The following is an 11,101-nucleotide window of genomic DNA, read 5'->3' as shown; positions in this document are numbered from 1 at the left end:
AATATAAATTACAGTGTACTAAGTAAATACTTTTTTACAACTTTTTCATTTTCTTTTACGTTTATAACTGACACTTTTTAATATTTTGACAGATTTTTCAAGGTCACAGAATAATAATTTTCCCCATTAATTATTAAGATTACTTTGATTGCCATTTTTATGGTCCCACACTACCACCCATGCAAGGCAAGGACTACCTATAGGTGAGAATAGTACCTACTTCAGGAAAAGTTAATTTTGATACAGCTAAGTAATTGAACTATTTTGGAAATAATCTACATAACTAAGTACTATAATACATCATTTCTTCTCCCCACTTATTCTTTTTTTTTTTTTTTTTTTTTTTTGCGGTATGTGGGCCTCGCGCTGCTGTGGCCTCTCCCGTTGCGAAGCACAGGCTCCGGACGCGCAGGCTCAGCGGCCATGGCTCACGGGCCCAGCCGCTCCGCGCAGTGGTTGAGAGCCCGCCTGCCGATGCAGGGGACACGGGTTCGTGCCCCGGTCCGGGAGGATCCCACGTGCCGCGGAGCGGCTGGGCCCGTGAGCCATGGCCGCTGAGCCTGCGCGTCTGGAGCCTGTGCTCCGCAACGGGGGAGGCCACGGCAGTGAGAGGCCCATGTGCCACAAAAAAATAAATAAATAAATAAATAAATAAATAAAAAATAAAAAAAGTTTTAATACTGTAAACCTTTCATTGCTTAGACTGTGTTCTTGGTGAAAATTTGTGCTTGGTGGCAAAAATCTATGTATAAAATATGGATATACATACAATATATAAGCAGATATGCATTATATCTGTGGTATTTCAATTTAATAGGGTGTCGACTAGGATTAAAAGGGCTAAAAACAGCTCCTTAATGGAGTAATAATGAAACAAGGTAGAGAAACACTGGTTGAGACAGAGTATAAATTATTTGGAAATTGATTGAATCTTGATGTTGGAATGTGTATGGGTACCCTTTGGAGGGTGGGGGTGAGTGGTAACTTCTCTGCTCTTTTTTTCAAGACAGCTATCCATCAGTCTGTCTAAAATTTTTTATTGTCTAGGACACGGCCTCTAAACTAGCTTTTTGTTTTCCTTAAGTATAGTACTTTAATCAAATGAGCTTTTAGCAACTTGAAATACTTTTAGCTGTTGAAAATAGATTTATACAGCCAATTTGATGAATTGACCAAAAGAGGTTTATTTTTACTCCTGTATACTTTGGTCTCTGTTTAAAATGACTGGTTTTACTTTGATGGAGTGCCATTTTCAACCATGAATTAAAATGTCATTTTTAAGTTAGAAGTGTTTACCGACCCAATTATTAGAAATAGTTTATCAATTCCTTGACTGATATGTTTCAACAGAGCACTGACAAAAAGAATATTTTGGCTTTCTATACTTAAATCAGATGCTAGATTCTTTTTTTTTCCTGAATTAAGGAAATATTTTGTCACAAAAGAGACGAACACAGGCTCCTAATTTTATCTGAACTTCTAGGTTATTAGACCTTCTTAGTTGAGTTACTGCCATCATTTTTTTTGCTTCTAAATATGACTTAGTGTATTGCTTAAGCTCTTCATAGGGACAAGTTAAAATCTTAGCTTTTTTGTTTGTTTAAAACAAGAACATATTTTCAACAAAATAAATGACTTTAAAATTCAAATTGTTATATTTCAACATTCCTTAGTAGAAGAACATTTCTCTTATTTTTCAAAGATGATAAGTTTTTTAAGGGAAACTTTCTTGAACAATTTTGCAAATATTTGTTCATTATGCCTATTTAGGAGACCACACTTTTAGTGAGCATGCAAAATGTTTACAGAGAAAGGTATATCTGATTTGGAGTAGGCTATAATAAAAGCTGTGTTTCAGAAAAACTACATCACAAGTCCACTTACTGTTTTAATATAGAATACAATGAAATTGTCTAGATCCTTTTTGTACTTTGTGTAAGTATGATTCAAAGTGGCTAAATTATTTTAGAATGCTATTAATCTAAAAGCAAAAATAAAAGTTGTATGAAATGTGTAGCTTTGGTTATAGGTGGGTCCTGGTTGAAAAGTTAACATAAGACCACAAACGTTGGTCTTCCACAGTGTTGGTCACAAACATTAGAGTAAAAAATGCATGTATGTATTTGAATAAAATGAGTGGCATCCCAGTGATCTTTTTCCCATTTGTCTTTTACAAGTATAAGAAAATAGCTACTTATCTTTGGAATATTATATATGAGATTCTTCTATTTTTTAAAATATTATGTCTATTTCTAGATAACAAGCTGCTCTACAACCTGACAGTCTATTCTAAAACTGCTTTCCTGGCGTGGATTCAACTAAGTAATTTTTAACAGATGTATTTTGAAACATGCATACATATATATACATATAGAGAATGATTTATTCAGAGAATATAACTTATAGTAAGTTCCAGCATGGTTCTTAACTTTATGGAGGTCAAAGACCCCTGTGAGAAGCTGATGAAAACTATGAACTCCCCAGAAAAATGCATTTGAGTACTCATAAATATTCCACGTTCAGAACCACTGAACATATATTGAAGTACCTGGGTAATAGGCATTTTCTGTAAACCATTTGATGTTTTCTTTTTTTTAAGTGAGGATGGCTGTCTAAAGTGTAGTTTGGTTTTTTATGTAATGTAGGTGGGTTTTGTTAAGCGAAATCAGAACGGTTCAGTTCGTTGAAAGAGCTCTTGCTACCCTGAAAAGGCTAAATCTCACTGTGGCCCACCGCTCCCACCTCCAGAAAGGTAATTACATGTCGAGTAGCAATGTAGAAAACTGACATGTCTTACATGGACTGAGCTTTTGTAATTAGAGATTTCCTTGCATTATGGTTATGCTGTTAGAAATAGCTTAGCATCCTTATACAAATTCATGCGACACTGCTTTAGTTTTTGCTGACATCTGCTGGTATTTTCATGAAAATAAACTCTGCTGCTGCTACTTAATGGTTAATCTCTTTGCTTATAAGTTAAACTATGAACACTGGTAATTCCATTGAAGTGGGATATTTTTTAAAATTCTCAAAGTAGAATGGCTTCTCTTTTTAGCATTCTTAGGTCTTGCCCAGCAGCGGTCAACAAATTTTTAAGAATATGAGTGAGGATATGAAAATATACATGGACACTTCTGGGTTTTTTATTCTTATAAAGTTGGAGAGGCTGTGAAAAATAATGCTTTTACCTGTTTTTTAAAAATCATCAAATACTTCATTGAACACTTAGTTTAAAAAGTGTAATAGATTTCTGTAGAGTATATACCCCAATTTGTAGATTATCTGTAACAGCATAGTTAAGAGGATTGACTAATCTTACCAGAAGATAAAGGAGATTTATCAAATAAAACAGATTATTAACTCAGTTGGGTTAGTAATTCTCCATCTTTAAATTCAATTTGAAAGTATTTAATTACAGCCCTATTAAGTGGCACAATTAAAATTTATTAATTTTTCCCCCTTGAAATGAGGGAATAATTTCTTTGTGAAATAATGATTAGAAACTTCCGTTTTCCCATTTTTTTATCACTACAAGCAAACAGATGTTTTATTAAAAAGTTGCTGTAATCTTCCTAGACTATGGTTTTAAAATAAGTGGACTTACTAAAAATAAAATGTTTGCAAACATTGCTGAAATAGCCAAAACCTTCCAGTACTCCCAATTTCTAACAACTAATATATACATGAAAACAGGAAGTTTTGGGCTCATGATTTTCCTTGTAAACAGGCTGGATGATATTTTCTTTACTCAGTTATTTTCAGAGGCACGTTTTGAGGTAAGGGCACATTTTACTTTAAAGAAAGTAAAACCAGGCCTTGACTCAGAGTTATGGGATGTTTGCCTTATCGAGAGAACTTATCTAAAACCAAGATTGAAGAGTCTGGCCTTTAAAAGAAGACCTGAAACAATTCATATTGTAAATACTAGCTCTGTAATTATCCCTTAGTTATCAACATCCAATCAGTTATATTGACCAATTTGATAAATACAAATTAAATTTTGGTTTCAGTTATCTTATATTCTAGTAGCCTGAATGTATGATTTGGGCTTCAGGGTAGTATTGCAGTTACTTTAAAAATTAAATTTGTTATTTGGCGGCATAAGATAAAGTTACGAATAGTGGCAGTACTGGTACCATGTAAGTGGGTTCTACAAGGTTCTGGGTAAAGTACAAATTTAATTTTGGCATTAAGAGAGGTAAAATGTTCAGGGATGTTCAGTGAATTGTGGTATCCTTAAGGTTTTTAAGTAACAATCTCATGCCTTCCCCAAAGGTTATTTAGCCTTTTGATTTGGATTGGACTTTGCTTGTTTTTCAGCTCAGCTTAGTATAGTGAGATCAGATCAGTTATTAAAAGAGAGTCTGCAAACACAGAAAACAAACTTATGGTTACCGAAGCGGGAGAGGGTAAATTTGCAGTATGGGATTAACAGATACACAGCACTATATATGAAATAGGCAAAGAACAACACTGGGAACAATATTCAATATCTTGTAATAACCTATAATGGAAAAGAATCTGAAAGAATATATATGTATAAATGAATCACTTTGCTGTACACCTGAAACTAATACAATATTGTAAGTCAACTGTAGTTCAATTAAAAAGTCACCCCACACCATGCAAGGGAATTTTAAATTTGTATAATTCATAGTAATTCAATCACAAATTATTTGTTGTTTTAATGTCTTTTTTCCTATTACCCACAATTCAGAATTCCCTTGCACAAAAAAAAAATAGATTGGCCTAGAGGGCCAATCTGAAGTGATCTGGAGAAAACTATCACGTGAGCTTTTTTTTTTTTCTTTTTGTTACATGAGATTTTTTTAAAATACCGATAAGCTTCTAGTCACTTATGGCTTAGGGAATGAGACTATGGAAAGAGAATCTCTGCATAAGATACAGACCCTACAATCTGGTGCATGCAAATAAGATTCATTTTTTTCCAAAATATTATGGCTCATGGCATTCCTAAATTAGGCCTCAAGAAGACTCCTATAGGAAATATTTAAAGGGAAACATTTCCAAAGTTTTTCAGTTAAAGTTTCCAACTCATCCTCAAAATGTATAGCTGAACAAATGTTTAATTTCTCTTTGATATCTTTTTGTGTCAAAGAACTACACATAGATTTTAGGGTCAGAGACCAACTAAACAGCCCTAACAGACCAAGCCTCCCACTGTGTGACATACCCACAACCCCTGTTAGGGGGCTCAGATCTTTTAAGGGAAATGGCCCTAGGAGATTCTTAACATCCTGCATTTTGTTTTCCCCTGCTGCCAACTATTGGGCTTGGAGAGAGATCTGACCCAAGGAAAGCCAGTCTTCATATTGGACAGCAGAGCTTATAAATTGGGCAAATGTTAAGGAAACACTGCCCAAATGGTGAAAGTGATTAACTGAGCCAATCATTCTCTCAGGAGTTTAAACAGAAGATAAAGGAGAAAAATTCAGTTTGTATAAGGAGAGGTGAAATGACAGAATAGCTAAGACACTATAATGGAACACAAGGGTTCTATACCTACACACTATACCTTCAACAACTGGTGAAGCTGTCACTGAATCACCAGAGCTGCTGTCAGATCAGTACATCTGTTGTATCTCAAAAATACCCAATCTCAGTGCAGCTTGGCCACACACAGTCAACACCCCTCTTATTTTCATATGTATCCGTGCAACAAACACCATTACTTAAGAAATCCTTAATGAGGAGATAGCTCTTTCATCCAAAGAGTCTTACTAATTACGTCTGCCCTTCTAGTTAAGAGAGTGGAGGTGTAATGTTATGGTGTGTTAGCATTGTATCGTTGGAGAACTCTAGACCAGTGGTGCTCAAATTTGAACATGCATCAGAATCACTTGGAGGGCTTGTTAAACCACAGACTACAGGGCCAGGGCTAAACTCAGGGTTTCTGATTGAGTAGGTCTGGAGTAGGGGCAGAGAATGCATTTCTAGCAAGTTTGCAGGTGAGGCTGAAGTCGCTAGCCTGGAAACCATGCTTGAAGAATGACTGCTCTATCAAAAAATACTTTTACCTCGGCCTCACCTGCTGATATTTGATTCAATTGGTCTGAGTTTGGCCTGTGCATTGGGAGTCCAGCCCTTCTGGCTCAGTGTGAGAATCGCTCAGAACTCAAGTAGGCTGATGTTATGTGTCAACTTGGCTAGGCGATGGTATCCAGTTTTTGGTCAAATATTATATACTCTAGCTGTTGTTGTGCAGGTATTTCACAGTAGTTGAGGCACGCAGGCTCTAAGGCGCAGGCTCAGTAGTTGTGGCGCACAGGCTTAGTTGCTCTGCAGCATGTGGGATCTTCCCAGACCAGGGATCGAACCCGTGTCCCCTGCAATTGGCAGGTGGATTCTTAACCACTGTGCCACCAGGGAAGTCCCGAGCCAGTTCCTTAAAATACATCTTTCTCTCTGTATATGTATATGCACATCCTTTTGCTTCCGTATCTCTGGGGAACCCTGGCCCCTGACTAATACAATAGCCTAATTAGTCTCCATTCCAAATTGGTACCCAGAAAGGTCCTGGCTCTAAATCAAAGAGTATAAACCTTTCACTAATTTTTTTTTCTCTCTCTCTCCTTAGAAGAGTCAACGAATATATAGCTCAGTCATTTTTGACTCCTTTCTTCTGTTCATATTATTAAATCCATTTGGTTCCCCCTCGGAACATTCTTGAATCTGCTTTGGGTTTTTTCTTCATTTTTATTTTGTCTCTACCACTCCAGTTAAAGCTCAAGTGTTTTGCATGCCCAGTATCAATTCCCCCTTTCAGTGTTAGACTGAAATTTGCCTTTGAGACATCACCCTTATACTCAGCCCATGTAGTTCAGGTGGAATAGACCTCACATTCTGGTTCCAGGAGTGGGTACATCACCAGCTCCAGCCTTTGAGAGTGCAGCATCTCTGTAGACTTAGTGTTTTAAGGGTGGATAATGTGGTTAGCAAGGCCAGTCAAAGCCAATAAACATCAGCTTTGCTGGGACTAGAAAAAAAGGTTTTTCTATGAGGGCTGCTCAGCTTGTAGATTTAAGACTGGACCTATTGGTGGCTAATTGGGATACCACCTAAGAAGAATCTGCCTTAGAATGAAAACGACATGGTTAAAAGCAGAAACCAATGATCAAAACACACAGACAGGATTTGAGTCCCTGGATCCAGTTATGTCGGAAGTCAACCCAGGAATTTTCGGTTACACGAGGCAATCATTTTGTCTTTTTTCCTATGACTGGACATTAAGTGAATACAAGGTGGTGGCCAGATGGAGAGTTAGCTCTTTTCATCTGAGGATAAAGACCACCAGAGCTCAAGGGTAAAATGGCCTGTTTAAAACTCATGCTCTTGGAACATATGTATATATTTCAAGGAAGGAGAGCAAGCAGCTGTGACCTGCAGCCACATCTTTATTCCTACTCCAAATTCTTGCAGAATCTTCTCACTCTATAGTTCTTATGGACTCAACCTCCTTTAAAAGACAAATGTAGCATAGACTGTGGTAATTTGCCACTAGGGTCTGAAATTCTAGAATAAAAATAAGAGACCTATAATTAAGATATCAGTGTTTGGTATTTTTGTTGGTATTACTTGCTTTTAAGGCACTTAGAGTGTTTGAAAATTACACTGAAGCATTCCCTCTGTAATCCTATGTTCCATAGTTGGAACTCAGTCCTAAGTTAAATGATCAAAAAATTTTAATAGCTGGGTCTGAATTAATTAACTTTTCAGGAAATTAAAGGTAGATCATTGCCTCAAATTTGTGATTTATAATACACTGCTAGCAAAGTTAGGTTTAAGCATTAACAGCTCCAGTTCTTCTTCCCTTCTGCCCTTACAGGCCATTGAATTCTCCATGGTTGAAGGCAGAATGTGAGGCAGTGGTTCCACCAGACAAGAGAACTAGTTTAACATCATCTATATGTCACTTCCAATGATAATAGTGCCAGAAAATTAAATGTATAGTGACTTTTATTTATTTGTTTGTTTGTTTATTTTTGGCTGCACTGGGTCTCCGTTGCTGTACGCGGGCTTTCTCTAGTTGCGGCGAGCAGGGCCTACTCTTCGTTGCAGTGCGCGGGCTTCTCATTGCGGTGTCTTCTCTTGTTGCAGAGCACGGGCTCTAGGCACACGGGCTTCAGTAGTTGGGGCACGCAGGCTCAGTAGTTATGGCTCGCGGGCTCTAGAGTGCAGGCTCAGTAGTTGTGGCACACGGGCTTAGTTGCTCCATGGCATGTGGGATCTTCCGGGACCAGGGGTCCAACCCATGTCCCCTGCATTGGCAGTCAGATTCTTAACCACTGTGCCACCAGGGAAGCCCTGTATAGTGACTTTCTGATATTTGATAGTATTTTAGATAACTGGATATTCTTAATCATTTATGGTAGGAATATTTAGATGCTTTCCTCTTTTTTTACATTCTACTATTTTGATGTATTTTTAACTTTTTTTTTTAGTTTTGAAATTAGGTAAAACAAAGTATAGATTATCTTTGCCATGAATTTCATAGGTTCACATATTTCTGAGGTTTCTGTTCCAAAACATCTTTGTATGGATATCCTTGATTTCCTTGAAAAAGTATACAGCTCTAAAATTTGGATAATTTAGAGAAATATTTGGTTTGTTAAATCTTTGCTGTTAGCCAAAGCTTTGGTAAAAATAAAGACACTTCAAAAAAAGAAACTGGTTTTATACTTCCACATTGTTGGCTTTTGTGCTTCAAAACTTAAAATAGCTTATTCTGTACAATTAATAACTGGGGCAGACCTAATCATAAAATATGAGTTCATACGTAAGAGTCTAATTCTTAGCAATGAGCTACCTCTGTTAGGTATTATTTCATCTTTACACCTGGCCTACTTAACTGCTTTTTTTTTCAACTATACAATACAGTGTTATTAACAATAGTCACCATGTTTTATGTTAGATCCTCAGACCTTATTCATCTTATAGCTGAAAGTTTGTACCCTTTTACCAACCTCTCCCTATTTCCTTCCCCCCTGCCCCCCAGCCCCTGGCAACCACTTTTCCACTTTCTGTTTGACTTTTTTTTTTTTTTAGTTCCACATTTAAGTGATACCATGCAGTATTTGTTTTTCTCTATCTGGCTTATTTCACTTAAGTTGCTACTTTTATAATTATGATGAAAAAACTGAGGCTTAAAGAATTTAATAACTTTCCTAAAGTCACATAGCTTTTAAATGGAAGAGAGGGAATCAAATGCAGTCTATTTGACACCAAAGTGCGAATGCCAACCTATATTCACTATATTCTTTCTCCTTTCATCTTATGTATGTGAAGTCCTTCCTATTCAGGATGCATTGGAGCTATTTGATTCTGATAGTTTAAGTATTATTATAGTTATTATTATAGTTAGGTATTATTATGGGTTATTTAAGGTGTATACTGAAATTAAAGATTTTACCTACTTCTATCCCCAGCACTCAGCCACCTCCATAAAAAATGGATAGAAAATTATTGCCTGGTCAGTCCCAAAATGTCTTTCTGCTTCAATTCTGAGGAGTCACTTTGAAGAGTAAGATATACACCTGATAAGTGATAACAACAGCTTTTCATTGTGTAGTTGGGCACATAACTGAATTGTACTTTTGTTCCAACTTTTAAAAACCCTTTTTATCCATCTCCATTGTATGATGCCCATATGTCCAGAAGAGGGCGATGTTTTACTACAAACTTGCAGTGAAACGTCCACTTGCTTTGGATAAGGTCTTTATTTAGAAACAATTTCTTAAAGTAGAGTTGAAGTGCCATTTGCTTAAGTGGTTTGGGAGAAAAAATGTTTCTTCTAAATATTACATGGAGAGGAGAAAAATTTCCACCTCATCTTTATATAAATTGTTCTTTCAACTGGAAATCAAACATTCTATTGAAATATGGATTGCAGTGGAACATTCCAGACCTAGACAATATTTAAATTATAAGTATTTATAATCCAGAGAAAAGAACATGGGCTCTGGTGTCAGACAAACTTGTTTGAATGCTGTCTCTACTACTTCCTGGCTTTGTGACTTCAGACAGGTTATTTGGTTTCTAGAGGCCTCAGTTTCCTTGCATGTGAAATGTGAATAGTGGTAAGTACCTGATAGAGATATTGTGAGGATTAAATGTTCCAGGTTAATACAGATGCATAATAAATGGCAATTTCATATTCAGTAGAAATAGAAGTGCCTGATAAAATTCAGGAGGCCCCAGTAATTTGAATTTTAGATAAGCAACAAATAATTTTTTTGTGTTATGCCTCATGCAATATTTGGAACATACTTACAGCTACTGCATAAAATATGCTAAAGGTATCTGTTTATCTGAAATTCAAATTTAACTGAGTGTCCTATGTTCTTATTTGTTAAATTTGGCAATCTGAAACAGGAAACTCTGACACAAAGGGGAAAACGTAAAATAAAAATGACTAGAGACTTTGGTCCAAGACTTTTAGAACTCTATTAGTAAGTCACTTGACATTTCTAGTATCTAGGAAAATTAATATAGGCAATATTCTAAATTTTTGAATAAGTAGCCAATCTGAGCAAAGTTACATGATTTTTTTTTAAGATGAGCCTTAGTCATTTCCATTCTCCACTGCATTAAATATAGGCACATACTACACATTCAATAAATCTTGTTGAGTAAAATATTTTAAAATATAAAAAAGTGGGCTTCCCTGGTGGCGCAGTGGTTGAGAGTCCGCCTGCCGATGCAGGGGACACGGGTTCGTGACCCGGTCCAGGAAGATCCCACATGCCGCAGAGTGGCTAGGCCCGTGAACCATGGCCGCTGGGCCTGCGTGTCCAGAGCCTGTGCTCCGCAATGGGAGAGGCCACAACAGTGAGAGGCCCGCGTACCGCAAAAAAAATAAAAAATAAAAAAATAAAAAAGTTAGACTTTAGGGAAGAAATCACAAAGCCAGAGATAAAACTGGTAATGTAGTCTAATAGCTGTGTTTCTACCTTCTTCCCTTCCTTTTCTTCTCCCTGCCCCCAATGAAAGAAGTCAGCTCCCTCCTTTCTTCTCTGACTGAGGAAGTGAGTTTGGCCATTTAAGAATAGGTTTGGGGAATGAAGGAAGGGAAAAAGAAATA

The sequence above is a fragment of the Mesoplodon mirus genome, assembly GCF_964341445.2.
Source record: "Mesoplodon mirus genome assembly, chromosome: 7".
NCBI lineage: Eukaryota > Metazoa > Chordata > Mammalia > Artiodactyla > Ziphiidae > Mesoplodon > Mesoplodon mirus.
This window is presented reverse-complemented; position numbering follows the sequence as displayed.